Source organism: Callorhinchus milii, unplaced genomic scaffold (assembly GCF_018977255.1).
Source record: "Callorhinchus milii isolate IMCB2004 unplaced genomic scaffold, IMCB_Cmil_1.0 Scaffold32, whole genome shotgun sequence".
Lineage (NCBI taxonomy): Eukaryota > Metazoa > Chordata > Chondrichthyes > Chimaeriformes > Callorhinchidae > Callorhinchus > Callorhinchus milii.
Genome location: NW_024704773.1, coordinates 2,159,497 through 2,176,343, shown reverse-complemented (window position 1 = coordinate 2,176,343; position 16,847 = coordinate 2,159,497).

The window sequence follows — 16,847 nt, the reverse complement described above, 5'->3', positions numbered from 1 at the left end:
CTCGGCAGACATCGGCCTGCTTCAGGTCCCCCACACTTCCTGCTCCACCATTGGCAGTGGGCCATTCAGCATGTCTGCCCCCACACTCTGGAACTCTATCCCACAATCCCTCTGCCTCACCCCCTCTCTTGCCTCCTTCAAGTCCTGTCTGAAGACCTTCCTCTTCGACCGTGCCTTCGACCACCCTCCCACCCCCACACTACACCACCTGCCCTCCAGCCCTTCTGACGCTAACTTCCAGCTCGGGTCCAAAACCCCTGATTGTCCAATGCCCTGGGACATCTTTCTGACTTGAAGGGCGCTATACAAGTGAAATTTGTTGTTGTTGTTGACTACAGTTGTCATGCAGAAATTTGCACATTAAATTTACAGATCTACATTTGATTCTGAACTGTCAGCCATCGGCATCACCTTGTATTGATAAATATGGGATCAACAGAGGAGTATGATTGATTTGTTTTTTGTGTCTGTGTATGTGTGCGCACGTGTGCTATTTGAGAGACTGATTGAAAAAAAATTCAGGCGAAATTGGTTGCGTGCATTTTAAAGTCCTGTTTTATGGAAGTTTGAGTACTAACTGAAAGAACTCTTAAGAATTTTCAAATCTTTGTAACGGCAGTAGCATAGGGGAAGAAGTTATTTTATTTACAGAAATAGTAAAGAAATTGTAATGTAAAATATGTTACACTCTTGGAGTTTATTTTTATAATGTTGTGCCTTACTTCCTACGACTTAAGATGCATACAGGTTTTAAGAACTGCTTATTTTTTTGAGGAATTGCTTATCTATTGATGCATTTGTTTACCTTTGCTTCATAACAACACTGTATAAGAGCATTGGAAAACAATATAACCACACTGTCTGTAAAAAATGTGTGTCGACATGTACAAAATCTCTAAATATTTTCCTTGGTGTGAAAATATTGATGCCAGTATGATGTTTCAATTCACTCTCCAGCTGCAAAATTAAACCAAAAACACTGTAGTAAGAGTCTGAATATATATATTTTAATCCTTAACGATATGTCACCTGTAATAAAATCTTATATTCTAAGCTTACTCTGAAGAGTTGCTATTTTTCATGTTATCCTAACCAAGAATAAATGAATGGTTTCTCTGAGCCTCTTGGTTGTGCAGCGTATGAGTTGGTGTCACATCTGCCAACACCCAGGATGGTCACATGAAAACCTGGATTAAACAGTTGGTGATGAGAACTATTTTAAATTGGACCTCCAACTGTCCTGGACATGTCCTGTCCTATTATCACATTGAAAGCAGATATCTGTCAAATACCTGATGAGAAAGCTGATACTTGGAATGAGGATTGGTGGAAGGAGCTACAAGTCTGACTTTGGGAATGCATTTGTAGATCCAGGATTTAGTATCTACTTTGATTTGTATGCAGAGAGGTAAGCAGATGCTACTCAAGCTCTGCACTTCCAACTGATGCAACCATCGCTCAATGGGTAGGGATGATTGTCCAGCTGTGGGCTGGAGGATGGTGTACATGCTGTCCGACTGTCCTTGAATGGTTCAGGTCTTATCTCTTACGCCATCTCCAATTTGTCTCCACCAACGGTTTCTCTTCCAGCCCCCGCACAGTCTCATGCGGTGTTCCTGAGGGCTCTGTCCTCAGTCTCTTCCTCTTCAACCTTTACATGTTGGTGACATCATCTGCAGACATGGGTTCAACTTCCACATGTACACGGATGATATGCAATTCTATCTCTCTGTCTCCACCCTCGATTCCAGGACAACTGATGTCCTGACAGACTGTCTGTCAGACAGACAGCAAGTCCTGTATCAGAGCCAATTTTCTACAGCTGAATGTCAGCCCTCCTGGTTGGCTCTTGCCAGCGCCTCCGTGTTGTATGGTTATGAGCTGAGAATAAAGGAATTACTTAATACGCCAGCATTGTGGACTGAGTCATTACACCAGTTTATGATGAATTCTTTCAGGTGGTACTTTGTCAAAGGCTTTTTGTAATCCTGGAACATTACATCATGGCTTTCGGGTGTCAAATGGGAAATGTCACCTTCTCAGTAAAGCCCAAGAGATTGGTCAGGTAAGTTGTAAAGCTCCAGAAGCTTACCTGTTTCCATACAGGTGATCTTCCACTTTGCTTATAATAATTGGTTCTATTAGTTTTCAAATTTCTATGACCTGTGATTGCTAGGTATGGTCTGATTCTTTGTATTTTGGACATTGTTTTGATGCAACTGTGGTTGCATTTTGGGTACGGAAAATAAAGTTGCGAGTAAAAAATGTCAGCTTTAAGGAAACTTGTTATGATCCCTGCTGACAGCTGAATTGCTTGAACTTTATGCTTACAGTTAACTTTAAATAAAGACAAAATAGGATTTTATTTGGCTAATGTAAATAAATATGAATTGTTTGCACATTCTATGAACCATGTGCTAATTTGTTTGAAGGTTTAGCTATGAATCTGTGACAATATATTTACTGTGTAGTAGTATTTTATCTCTAAACCAAACAAGGCACAATGAACAGCTGGGCAAAAATTACAATATAACTCACGGAAGGAATAGAAGCTAATAAATAATAATCCTTGCATTTGACCCAGTGCCTTAACATGTTGAAATGCTGAAAGCGCATCACCAAGTTTCTGTAAAATGACTGCATTTGTAGGAGTTTGAAGCTCTCAGTATATTGTGACGAAGGAAAACCTCAACATCTCCAAGCCAAGAGATGAAGAACAACCCAAACCCTGGGACCCCAGCTAAGAAATAACAACAACAACAACTTGCACTTATATAGCGCCCTCCACGCAGGGTAGCGTCTCAGAACACTTAACAGTGGGGAGCCTGACTCTGAGCTGAGGGTGGGGTGGAGGTGACTAAGCACAGTCGAAGAGTTTTCAGGCGGGACTTGAACGAGGGGAGAGAGGGGGCAATGCAGAGATTGAGGGAGAATGTTCCAGAGCTTTGGGGCGTAGTGGCTGAAAGCACAACCTCCGATGGTGGGGCGGAGGGTGCGAGGGACGAGCAGGAGGCCGGTGCCAGTCGAGCAGAGGCGTCGGGTGGTGCATTGTGGAGTGAGGAGGTCGGAGAGTAGGGAGGGGCCAGGGAGTGAATGGATTTGAGCACAAGTGTGAGGATCTTGAAGTCGATCCGTTCGATGATGGGGAGCCAGTGGAGCCTGACCAGAACTGGTGGCATGCGGGTACGGAGTTTGATCCGGGTCAGTATGGGGCCTGGAAATAACAGCGTGCGCACCAACACAAAATTAGTAGGATTATTAGAACAAGCATGCAATCCTTAGTGTAGGACGTGATATTGATGTGATAAAGCAAGTTGTTGTTGCTTTCACCTGTTGGTTTGAGGTTATTTTGAAGACTACTATACCAATAGGTTCCATTTCATAGAGACATGGAAATAGTCAGCAATGGGAACAGTACAGATAGCTGCTACTGTCAGTTTTGAAGATTAAAATCCAATGTATTTGCAAATTTAAGGAGCTTCACTTGCCCAGGAAATTGAATGAACACCTGGAATTCCTGGAAATGTGTTTCTGCCACAGTCAATTCAATGAGAAGCAAATGTTTGCCAGCTCTCTTGAATAAGGCTGTGATCTCCAATATACATCTATAGATGGCAGACTGATCCCAACTAAATCTTTTGGAAAAGCCAGAAAGGTAAATAATCCTTACGTTTGATGTAATGCCAATAATGTTGAGGACCCTCGGAGAGCTTCAAAAACTTTCTGTAAAGTTCAGTGACAGTGTATTTTCTAGACAAACGTGGCAGCCGATTTGCACAGGACCAGAGTTCAATTTTTCATGGAATGGAAAATAGATGTTTCAGAGGTTATCAAAGACTGTAGATTCTAAATCCATTTGCAGTTCACAGCACAATTCCACAATTGTTTTTCACCTCAGTCTCTTGAGAGCTGAAATTCAGGCCAACAGTCCTTTCAGGGACTTTAATGATGTCAGCCTCTAATGGGATGTCTCCATTATTATCATGCATCGTCCATTTTGCTACTTGGAATGCCAGTCTTCCGATTTAATGTTGGTCTGAGGCTAAGATAGTTATACAGGCAGAGCTATTCAGAGAGACAACTCTTTCTCTTTGCTGGCTTCAAATAGTCATGATCGTTACATACACGCAGCAAAAACAGCGGTAGTAAACAGCTTTCAAAATTAAGACTGATTGCAGTAATTTTCCAGAATGTGCATGATCTTAAGATTTTAATGCAATGGTATTAAGACTAAGACAATAAAAAAATTTGCATCTCAGTAGTCAGATTTGAGATTACAATGTGTATTGCAAGACCTACATGGCAGTATTATTACATTTCCAGTGTTTTTTTAAAAATCATGTATAAACCTGCACCAAGCTTCAAAGATGAAATATTTCTTGAAAATAAGATTGTCTCTCAGTTATAACAACAAACACACAATCACATTCATCTTAATTAGGGAGGAGGTTTTACAATAAATACAGGGTTACCTTGTTCACATCAGTCACCTTTTTTCAAATGTATTATATCCTATTATTGTCTTGTTTGAATGATAACACTGATATGAGGAATTTGTACATAGGTGAATAATCTATCATATTTTGAAGTACTATATTTATTATTTTCTTACATCTACAATCGACGTTATCCCCTTTATGCCTCAGATCAGTCTTTTCCGTCCACTATCCCCACTATGACCTTCAAATCCTTCCTTTGTCCCATTATACATCTACAATTTCTTCCAGTCCCATTGCTCCTCCAACTCAGCCCTGCTGTTCATTCTTTCATCCACTATGCCCTTCTCTCTGGAACTCTCTCCAAAATTCCTTTTGCCTTGGGGCCTGCCCGTGAAACCTTCCTATAAACCTACATCTTTGACATTCCTTTAAGTCAACATCCTCAAACTCTGCCACCCTGCTCAGTGATCCCTAGTACAGTATTTCTTTGTGACATTATCCTATTTGTGAAAAGTCCTGTGCGTACAAGTTACTGTTGTTGTTATTATAGATATTGTTTATATTATTTCCAAAGTTTACATATGTTTTGTATTGTGGTGGCCTGAAGTGAACACAGTACTCCAAGTGTGTTCTGAGCAGAGTTGGTTAAAGTCAGCATACCCTCCAGAGACTAGTACTTCACTTTTCTGGCTATGTATCCCAGCATTCTGTTTGCTCTTAATTGCTTTGCCTCAATATCCTGACATTGGAAGTGACCTCAGTAAATATCTGATTTATTATCCCAAATATCGCTTTGCAAATTCAAATAACAATCATCTTTTGCATATTTCAGATTCCCCTTTGCTTTTGTGCAATTAAATTAGCAACTGGTGAGGCCAATTATGCGAGTTGTGTAAACCATGTGTAAATGCATGTGCACATTTGGAGTTTCAGATGCTCTTAATTTATGTAATTAACAACTATTGAAAAAGAAAGGAGAGCTGGATGATGAACAGGAGGCGAGCACTTTGGCTGAGTTCTCCGTGGGGGTGTGGTGATGGTGGGGAGGGAGACACTGGGTGTGGGGGAGGGAGACACGGTGGGGGAGGGAGACCCAGGGCAGAGCAGTGCAAGGGAACCCAATTGTAAATATATTAAGCCATCTCAGCACAGCTCAGGATTTCAGCCCACGATCTTCTTACCTGTATGGCTTATTGTTACTACTTGTGCTTTTACCCTCTAGAGTGACTAGACCACTAGGGAAGCTCCAATAAAATATTTCAAGTGATTGAATCAGATGGATGCATATCTTACATTGCAAGACCACATGTTCTCCACTGGATATGAGATAATGCAGGGGCGGTAGGAGATGGAGATGGGTTGGGTGATGGTGGTGAGAGGGATTGAGGAGTTAAGGGAGACATGAAAGGTGCTTTACAAATGTCAGTGATGGTGATGTCTGAGACACTTAAGCCCTGGGAAATCACCAGCTCGAGTGGGTGCCATGAACGTGGGTGGCAGAGTGGATGTGGAGGTAGAGGTGAGGAGAGGAGAGAGAAGTCAGCGGAGCTAGAACAAGAGGAGGTGAAGTGCGGGTTGAAGTTGCCGAATATGAGGAGCCATTCAGAACAGAGGCAGAGGGAAGCTAGGAGGGTGGAGATGTCAGAGATGAAGGGTGGGGGAGGGTTTGGAGAGGGAATGGGCGATAAATTAGGAGAATTTTGAAGGGAAGATTGGAAGGATGGTAGAGGGTAAAGTGCTCGAAGGAGGGGGAATGAGCCAGAGGAGTAGGGAGATAGACCAAGTGAAGACCCGGAGATGAGACCCACGGCGGTTAGGACATGGGGTATGATGGAAGTTATAGCCAGGTGGTGTGGCCTCAATCAGGGGGAAGATGTCACCTGGGGTGATCCAGGTTTCAGTGAGGGCCAGGATATCAATGTTTTCATTAACAATGATGTTGTTGATGGCGAGAGCCTTGTTGGAAAGGGAGTGGACATTTTGTGAGCCAGTGCGGAGGGAAAGTTGGCAGAGGAATGTGTGAGACGAGAGGGGGCGGTGGGACGATTGGCAAGGCGGGTGGGAATGTAAATGAGGGAGGAGAGGTTAGCCCCTGGGGTCTGGGTCCAATGAAGCTTGGGTGATAATGGGGAATGGGGCAGTCAGTGTAGCTACTGCTGGACAGCCAACGATAAGTGCCACCATGAGCCCGACAAGATTTCCAGGCTGGAGCAGAGCGAGGTTGTGGGATGGTCAAGTGGGGAGAGGAGTAGCAGGGTTGGGAGCATTTTTGAGGAAAGGAAGCTCAAGTTGGGGGCAACAGCCCAGATATGCAAACTGAGATTTATCACATTATTGAGAAGTCTCAAAACGTTTCACAGAATATACTATAAAGCAGATTGACTGTGTATTTTGTGGGCAAAATGCAGCAGCCATTTGTGCCCAGCAGAATCCCACAAAGAGTCGTGGATTGAGTGAACAACCTCACTTTAACGATAATAAATTTGGGATTTTTCTTCAATTCCTGAAAGACTGAAGCAATTGTTTGTATAAAAAGCAACATAACCCATGAACGTAGGTCACAGAAAGGTTCAGGCAATGATTGCCCACAAAATAAACACAATCTACCATCACCGTGGGGATTGCCGTAAGAGAATAAACAAACCCAAAGTTGTTCCCAGGCAAAGCTGGCACACAATAAAAAATATTGCCGCCAAGAAATCAAAGCAAAGACACTGACAGAAAAAAAATCGTATGTGGGTAGAGTTCAGAATACTTGAAAACATCTGGTTGAGGATGTCACACTTCTGCACACTGTGAATACCATAATCAAAAATGCTTGTTTGCTAATTAATAATTGTTGTTTTCTGAAAGCAAATATAACAACCATGATATGGATGCTGACATGATACACATTTTTAAAATAGTTTTTGAAATATGTAATATCCTGGATATATGTTTAATGTCTATTGTCTTTAACAGTGATAATTACTAAAGTGGAGAAAAATTAAGAACTGGAAATATGAAGGCTATTTCTAAAATTATGATTGACATTAACAGGGTAACTAGAGAGAGATATTTCTACTTGTCGGAGGATTAACAGATGAAGGAAATAAAAGGGGAGGTTAGAAGAAATGTTTTACACAGCAGATTACAATACAAAATTACATTTGTAAAAGCACCTTTCACGTCTGGAGGACATCCCAAGGCACTGAACAGTCAGGGATTAGAACCTGAGTGGAAGGGGTGGGGGGGGGTTGGGATGTGCCTGAGGTACTGAAATCAGGTAGTGATCTGAACCATTCAAGGACATTAAGGACATTAACCATTCAAATGCAATAAGTATTGCAAGTTATGAATAGTAATTTAGTTTGTCTCTATTTCCTTTATTACCTGATTTCAGTACCTCAGGCACTGACAGCATGAGCATCAACATACACAGTTGCACACTCCACCTCACCAAGCCAGTTAGGAACCTGGGCATCTTGTTGGACCCTCAACTGTTTTTTACGCCATATCCGTGTCATGACCCACTCTGCCTTCCCCTACCTCCACGAATAGCTGGACTCCACCACTGCCTCACCCCTCAGGCTACTGAAACCCTCATGCACGCATTCGTCACCTCAAGGCTCGGCTACGGAAACGCCCTCCTTGTCGGCCTCCCCAACTCTTCCCTCCACAAGCTGTAGATCATCCAGAACTCTGCAGCTCGTGTCCTTTCCCGCACCAGGCTCTGTAACTCTATCATCCCCACCCTCACCCGGCTCCACTGGCTCCCAATCCCTCAGAAGATAGAGTTCAAAATCCTCATCCTCACTTTCAAAGCTCTCCATGTGCTTGCCCCCTCCTACATCTCTGACCTGCTGAACCCCCTATCAACCTCTCTGCTCCCTCCATTCAGCAGGCTCCGGGCTGCATCTGGTCGCCCGTCCGACCCGCCCTACCATCGGCTGCTGGGCTTTCAGCCTCTCTGCCCCCACCCTTTGGAACTCCATCCCACAATCCCTTTGCCTTGGTGCCTCCTTCAAGGCACGACTTAAGACCCTCCTTTTTGATTGTGCCTTCAGCCACTCTCCTACCTCTCTGCCCTCCCTCATCCCAACCCTGTCCTCCCTCATCCCAACCCTGCCCCCCCACGCTTAGGTCCTGATCCCTGACTGTTCAGCGCCTTGGGACGTCCTCCCGACATGAAAGGTGCTTTACAAATGTCATTTTGTTGTTGGTATTATTCTGAGTATATTTTAATGGCATGAAATTGGAAATTGACTGTCTTGCTGCTTTTGTAAAACAAGTGTTTTTTTTGTGCACATTATTGTGTGATTCAAAGAGCATCAATGTTTTTTTTCTAGCAAGGTTGTTTCTCACATTAGTCAACGGTGGGTCTGATCTTTGTGGTAAGGAGCCTTGATTTCCAATTGATGGAACTCACAAAAATTGAGTTTCCATTTGCTAGTTGTGAAATTCGCACTTTCTGGAGGTGGGAGGGAAAGGGGCACAACACACACATCTAAGTTTCTTATACATGTAGAATCAGGCACAGGTTGGCAGCAGCTAAGGCATTAATAATAATTATTGCGTTTGGTATAGTGCCTTATCACATTGTTTAGAAGTCTCAAGGAGGTTCGCAAAATATACTGTGAAGTGGATTAACTGTATTTTATGGATAAAACATGGCAACCAATTGCGCATGGCAGTGCCCCACAAACAGTCGTGAATTGAGTGACTAACTTATTTTCTTTGAGGAATTATTACACCCGGAATGCAATCTGCCAATCGACTAACAACCGGGTGCCTACTTACTGCTAGGTAAACAGAGGTGTGTGGAATAAGGAAACTTGCCTAAGGTTTCACTCTGCCCAGGAATCGAATACGAACAATGCCCCCCCTAAGGTAGTGAATTGCTCAGCTCATCACAGAGAAGTGACTCATCCTTGAATTCCCTTCACCAAGTATGGCTGAGTGTCAAGGACCTGAGTTATTTGATTCCTGAATTCACCACAGGGTTGACTCAGCTCCAAATTGCCATCACCAAATATGTCTGAATGCTGGAACATTTGTCTGAGGTATTAGTTCACTGAGTTCACCACACAGAGGTGACTCATCTCTAAAGTTGTTCACCAAACATGGAGTCATCTCATCCCAGAGATGCTATTTATCTACCCCGCCAACCCCCTAACTTCCACCCCCCACCCCCACCCCCACACACAAACACACACACATGTAGATTAATCACAAGAATAGCAACACATAAGTTAGGGTATAGTTAATTAAAAAGTTAAGGCATTTGCTACATAACATGTCAAGCTTTTTTTTGTAACAATTACTGGAGCTTTTCAAATGATTAGTGATGAATCAGTATTGTGTGTCTTTTGAGTCTGTTTTTAGGACTGAAATCTAAATGACTATAGACAGAAAGCTTCAATTGCTGCTGCAAACAAATAAAAGCTGAACAAATAATGGGTTAAAATCCAAGGCCTTAAATTACAAAGTGTTGAAGAAAATTGGTGGAATTTCAGGTCAAATACTGTTCAAAAACACCAGATGAAAACAAGGAACTACACCCTTCTCATTAAAAGTTCTTCAAGCATTTCAGCACATTGGTTGCCATAATTAAATGCAACAATTTGATGTGGAACAGACGACGATTCCAATTTTACATGGTAATAAAAGATCTTTAACTGAAATACAGTTATAAAGTCTTGACTCACAATGAACTCCCAAAAAAATCCTGTGCCTCTGCATTAAAACTTTGTTGAACAAAAAATCCATGATTTGGCAAGTAATATATCAGTTGAACGGTGTTCTAATATATGTAGGTTTGAACTTAAATATCCAGCTTCAGAAGTACAAATGTTTACAGTTTAGTCATTTTATGTTGTAAAATATCTTAAAATGAACAATTCTAAATGTGATATAAATGTTGTTCCAAGATGTTGAAGTTTAAAATCTGTTATAAGGGGAAAACATACAACAACAACTTGCATTAATATAGTGCCCTCCAAGTACCTTGGAGCACTTTATAAAATGGATTTAAAACTCCAAATTTTATTAACATATTTATTATACCATGGGAGTTATTAATTGAGTGAACTTGTCAGATGATGAAACTTATGAGGAGAAAAAATATTTTTAAATCAAAAAGAATAAGCATTTTAATTGGCAGGTTATATGTAGTTCTAATCCCAGTCTTGACTGAGATAGCTGAGCACAGCTTGTACATGCAGTTGCCCACAGATCCAACCCCCCACCCCCATTCCTCAACTTGTTGTCATATGTAAATTCTAGCCTGTAGCATTTTTCGCTGCTTGTCAGTTAGTTTATTAATTTGGGGGTGTATATGCGCTTGTAATAGGATTCCCAAACATCAAAGATTGGTAAATTTACTGACAAACACAGAAAAATCGCTCCTTGTTCTATAATCTTATTTTCATGTAATAACGTGAATACTGGTTTCTGTAGTTTGCTTAACTCTGAGAATTGTTTTCAAAAGTCAAACATACTTCATTTAATTATGTAAGCATATAAAACATTTGTTCATATAAGGCTTTTGCGGATATACTGTGAGATTGATATTGAAATGCAAATTCTGCTCAAAAACAATAAAAGGAGGATCAGAATTTCAAAGTAAGAACAAAGTGTCTGAGGCAAAAGACGTGAAATAATTATGCCCGTAGAGACTCTGTCAGGAGAAAATTGAAGGATTATTTGTATCCTCTTTGTATCACTGAGCAACTTCAAAACAAAACGGACCCTTAACACTGGAATGTCTAGTTCTGTGGAATTTATCCCCTTTACACTAGTGCCAATGGTCAATCATCTAGAGCTGAGTAAGGTTATTTTTTGATCAGCCGGGTATCTGACACATATGGAAACCCATCATCATGTGTAGAGTATCCAAACCAGACTGAGATTTCCATGCAATCCACCTACACATGGAAATTCTTATGTCTGGAATGGAATGAGAATTTTCTCCCTGGAGGGATGCATCCTGCTTATTTAATTCTGGAGAGTATTAGACGCAGGTTGGCAAAAGCCAAGGCTTGGGGACCCCAGAGTGTGTAATGCGGTTCTGCTGGAGTCTAACCAGCTAAAACGTTTAGCTTGACATTGAGAGCATTTTCCGGCAAGCTTCCCGTCAGCTGTCCAGCTATGACCATTAGGGTTTTGGCTTGCAGGGTTAACGGGAGGTGAGTGGGAAAAATCTCTGCCCCAAGTGACTGATCTAACCCTCTTAATCCTGCAGATAAGCCAGGCTGGCTGTGCTGTCATCAGCAGTACCCTGGAATACTGCAGACCCATCTGGCTCAGGAATTGAGATCGCTATAAAGGATTGATTCAAATATGACATTCTGTTGACAAGCATGTCATCTTGGAGCCAGTTCATCTCCAATGTTGGCCTCATGTGTTTACCCAATGTGCAAATCACTAATATTGTAGTAATGTTCAGTTCTGGCTGTTAGATCTGAAATCTCTGTAGAAAGTCTTAACAGGCCAATGTTCTGAAATCTTTCTGCTGAAAGATCTTTCTGCCCATCCTTGGTATAACAGCAACAACAAAACATATTGCATTTATATAGTGCCTTCACATCAGGAGGATGTCCCAAGGCTCTGAACAATCAAGGGTTCGGACCCGAGCTGGGCATTGGATTAAGAGGGGTGGGGGCCGGGGGCCATATGGGTGGGAAGATGACCAAAGCACAGTCAAAGAGGAAGGTCTTGAGACGGACTTTGAAGGAAGTGAGGGAAGGGGTGAGATGAAGGGATTAATATATTAGAATACATTAGAATATACAGTATAGAAACAGGCGATTCGGCCCAACTGGTCTATGCCGGTGTTTATGCTCCACATTAGCCTCCTCCTGCCCTTCCTCAACTAAGCCTTCAAGCCTAACCTTCTATTCCTTTCTCCCTCATTTACCTATCTAGTCCTCCCTTAAATACATCTATGCTATTTGCCTCAACAACTCTTTGTGATAGCATGTTCTACATTCCCACTACTCTCTGTGTGAAGACATTTCTTCTAACTTCCCTATTTGATCCATTTGTGACTATTTTATATTTATGGCCCCTGGTTTTGGTCTCCCCAACAAGTGGAAACATCTTCCCTATGTCTACCCTATCAAAACCTTTCATAATTTTAAAGACCTCTATCAAGTCACCCCTTACCCTCCTCTTTTACCCTCTGCGACCACATCACTCCCACCCTTGCTCGCCTCCACTGGCTTCCCATCCCCCAGAGGATTGAATTCAAGATCCTCATCTTCACCTGCAAGGCCAATCACAGCCTTGCTCCCTCCTACCTCTCCGACCTACTATCCCCCTACCTACCTGCTCGTACCCTCCGTTCCTCTGGCTCCGGTCTGCTCCAAATCCCCCGCCCCAACCGCCCTACCAATGGTGACCGTGCCTTCAGCCTCTCAGCCCCTCGGCTCTGGAACTCTATCCCCCAGTGCCTTTGCCTTGCTTCCTCCCTTTCCTCCTTCAAGGCCGGTCTCAAGACCTTTCTCTTTGACCGTGCCTTCAGCTCCCCTCTCGACTCTCTACCCTCTCCTTGCTCCCTCCCTTCCCTCCCCTCACCCTGACGATTTCCCCCCTGCTCGGGTCCCGACCCAACTGTCCAGCGCCTTGGGACGTCCTCCCCGACGTGAAAGGCACTCTATAAATGGAATCTTGTTGTTGTTTTCAAGAGAAAAGAGTTCAAGCTTGTTCAGCCTTTCTTGAGAGATATAACCTCTCAGTTCTGGGATAATCCTTGTGAATCTCCTTTGCAACTTCTCCAGTGTCTCTACATCCCGTCTATAATGTGGGGACAAGAACTGCACGCAGTATTCTAAGTGTGGTCTAACCAAGGTTCTATAGAAGTTTACCATAACTTTCCTGCTTTTCATTTCTATCCTTCTAGAAATGAACCCTAATTCCTGTTTTGCCTTTTTTATGGCCTTATTAACCTGCGTTGCTACTTATAGTGAATTGCATATGTGTACCCCTAGATCCTTTTGCTCCTCTACCCCATTTAGGTTTTATTTTCCAGGATGTATATGACTTCCTTATTCCTTCTACCAAAATGTACCACCTCACACTTTTCTACATTGAAATGCATTTGCCATTTAAATGCCCATTCAGCAAGTTTATTAATGTCTTGCTGTAATTTGTTGCAGTCCTCTTCTGTATAAATTATTCCCCCAATTTGGTGTCATCTGCAAATTTTGAAATTGTGCTGCTGATTCCTGAGTCCAAATCATTAATGTATATTGTGAACAACAGTGGTCCCAATACTGATCCTTGTGGAACACCATTGCCCACCCCCTGCCTGTATGAGTAACTACCCTTTAATAATAATAATAATAATCCTTGCATTTCATATAACGCTTTTCACGTCGGGAGGACGTCCCAAAGAGCTTCACAGAACACACTGTAAAGTGAATTGACTATATATTTGTGGACGAACGCAGCAGCCAATTGCACACAGCAATGTCCCACAAATAGTCATCAATTGAAATGATCAATTTATTATTGATTTTGGTTTTGGAGGGATTATTATTAGGTGTGTGGAGTAAGGAAACTTGCCCAAGGTTTTGCCCTGCCTGGAATTGAACTCAGATCTCTCACTTGCAAAGCGAGTGCTCTAACCACTGAGCTACAGGACTCCACAGTAGGACTTTACTCCTACTCTCTGTTTTCTGTTTTGTAACCAGCTTGCTATCCATTCTGCTATTTTTCTCCTGACTCCACATGCCTTATTAACCTATCTTGTGCATTAGTCTGTTATATGGTATCCTATTGAACGGCTTTTGGATATCTAAATATATTACATCTACCGCATTACTCTTGTCTACTCTTTCTGTTCTTCTTCAAGGAATTCAATGAGGTTGGTCAAGCATGACCTTCCTTTTTGAAATCCGTGCTGACTATTCTGGGATGGAGTTCCAGAGGGGGAGTTTGGCTGAAGGCCAGACCGCTGATAGTGGGGCATGAAGCAGGCCAGTGCTTGCCAAGCGGAGGGAGAGGGCAGGCAATAAAAAAGGCAGCAGCAAATACTTAGGTTAGCTGCCAGTAAGTGCAGATGCCTCCATGTGGCAGGACTGCTATTGAAGCCAGGTTGTACCTGGTAGCAGTGCTCTAAAGTAACAGTGATAATAGTTATATATACTTGAACTTCATCCTCTGGCTGCCTGTGTGCTGCAATTTAAAAAAAATCAAGAAGCCTCCACACACTTAAGAACAGCCTCCCTCAGCTACTTGGCAGTTGTGGTCAAGGTGTTCTGATGATAATAATAATCCTTGCATTTAACGAAGCGCCTTATCACGTCTTTTAGAAGTCTAAAAGCGCTTCACAGAATATACTGTAAAGTGAATTGCCTGTATATTTTGTGGGTGAAACATGGCAGCCAATTGCGCACAGCAGTGTCCCACAAACAGTCGTGCATTGAGTGACTACATTTTTTCATTTTTATGGGTATAAGGTTGGATGGGTATTCTTGAAGGTTAAGATGAAATGGACCAAAGGCCTGCTTCATCCGAACTGATCTTGTGACCTTTGCCCACAAAATATACAATCAATTAACTTTACAGTATATTCTGTGAAACCTTTTGAGACATCTCGAAGATGTGATAAGGCGCTATATCAATGCACGGATTGTTATTATTCTTTTGTGCGGTCTCTGCCTGCACTGCTCTGTAACTGGCTTCAAGGAGGTATGCAGGAATAGACCAATCTTCTTCCTCGCGGTATAAACCGCAATTTTATCTTTCAGAAATACGGGAATTGGAAGCTAGTCAGTTATAGCTGAAGGGGCTATCTCTCATAGACAGTGATCATCTGATTCTGAACAACAATAAAATAATGATTACCTTGGAAAGATCTTTGACCAGACTCCCATGCGTTGAAATCTTTTTTTTAACGTTTGCCAAAAGATAAATCTGTCTTTTTGTTTACAGATGAAGTGAATGTGATTTGGATTGTTAGTTAGTGATCCATGAAATGTTATCCACTGCAACATAACTACAGTATTTCTGCTTTGTTTCTTTCAAGGTATGTACTTAAAACATTTTTTTTATATCACCCAGGTGCCTGCCACATGCAGAAAGCCATCAGGCATCACCAGACTTAAGAGTATTCAAACCAGGCGGAGTGCCACATATGTACGTCACCAAGCATGGACATTTCTCCGTGTCGGAAATGGAATGCACAGTCTCCCCTGAAGCAATGTACCCTGCTGACCTAATTTCAGAGAGTATTAGGCACATTAGGCAAAAATCAGACAGAGTGTCTTGGCCACAACTGCCAGGTTGCTGAGGGAGGCTATTCTTAAGCATGCGGAGGCTTCTTGAATTGGGTTTTTTTAATTGCAGAGCACACAGGAAGCCAGAGGATGAAGTTCAAGCATATATGACTATCATTTCTGCTTCATTAAGCAAGAGCCAACCTTGGGACCTCACAGTGTGAATTGGAGTATTGCTGGAGTTTAACCAGCTAAACCCATGTAGCTTTGCCATTGAAAGCATTTCTGGCAAGTTTCCTGCTTCTTAAAAGCCAAATTACTTAAAATCAGAATACCTCCACAATGTAATGAAAACCTGGATTTATTCCTAAAATTTATTGTGATCACTGAGTTATGTCTCAACATGATTTTTATATATTTTTTAAAAAACCTGAAATAACAAGTTTGCTCAGGAATGTAAACATTCTGTACTATTACAACAAGTTGCTCAAACACAGAAGTTATCTTTCAAGTCTAGATTCATTCAGTTACTCAATAAAGTAATATTGAGTATCTTTAAGATAATACTGTACATTGTGAACCCTTTTATTGCTTTAGTGGAAATCTGCCTTTTCATTTTGCATTCTTCAGGAAAGAATCAGAGAATATGTCTTAGTTGGTTGTTCTCTCGCCTCTGAGTCGGAAACTTGTGGGTTTAAGTCCCACTTTGGAACTTTGAACTCACAGTCTAGGCTGACATTCCCATATACAACAACAACAAAAAATTACATTTACAGAGCGCCTTTCACGTTGGGAGGAGACCCCAAGGCGCTGGACAGTCAGGGATCAGGACCCGAGCATGGGAACATGGGGGAGGGGTGGTATAGGGGTGAGGGAAGGCAGAGAGGTGGGAGGGCGACCGAAAGCATCGAAGAGACCGGCCTTGAAGGAGGCAAGGCAGGAAGAGGCGAAGGGACTGTGGGATGGAGTTCCAGAGTGTGGGGGCAGAGAAGCTGAAAGCTTAGCCACCGATGGTAAGATGGGTTGGGCGGGAGACATGGAGCAAGCCCGCTGAACGGAGGGAGCGGGCAGGTTGGTAGGGAATCAGCAGGTCAGAGAGGTAGGAGGGGCAAGGCCATGGATGGCCTTAAAGGTGAGGATGAGGGTCTTGAATTCGATCCTCTGAGGGATGGGGAGCCAGTGGAGTCGGGCGAGGGTGGGAGTGATG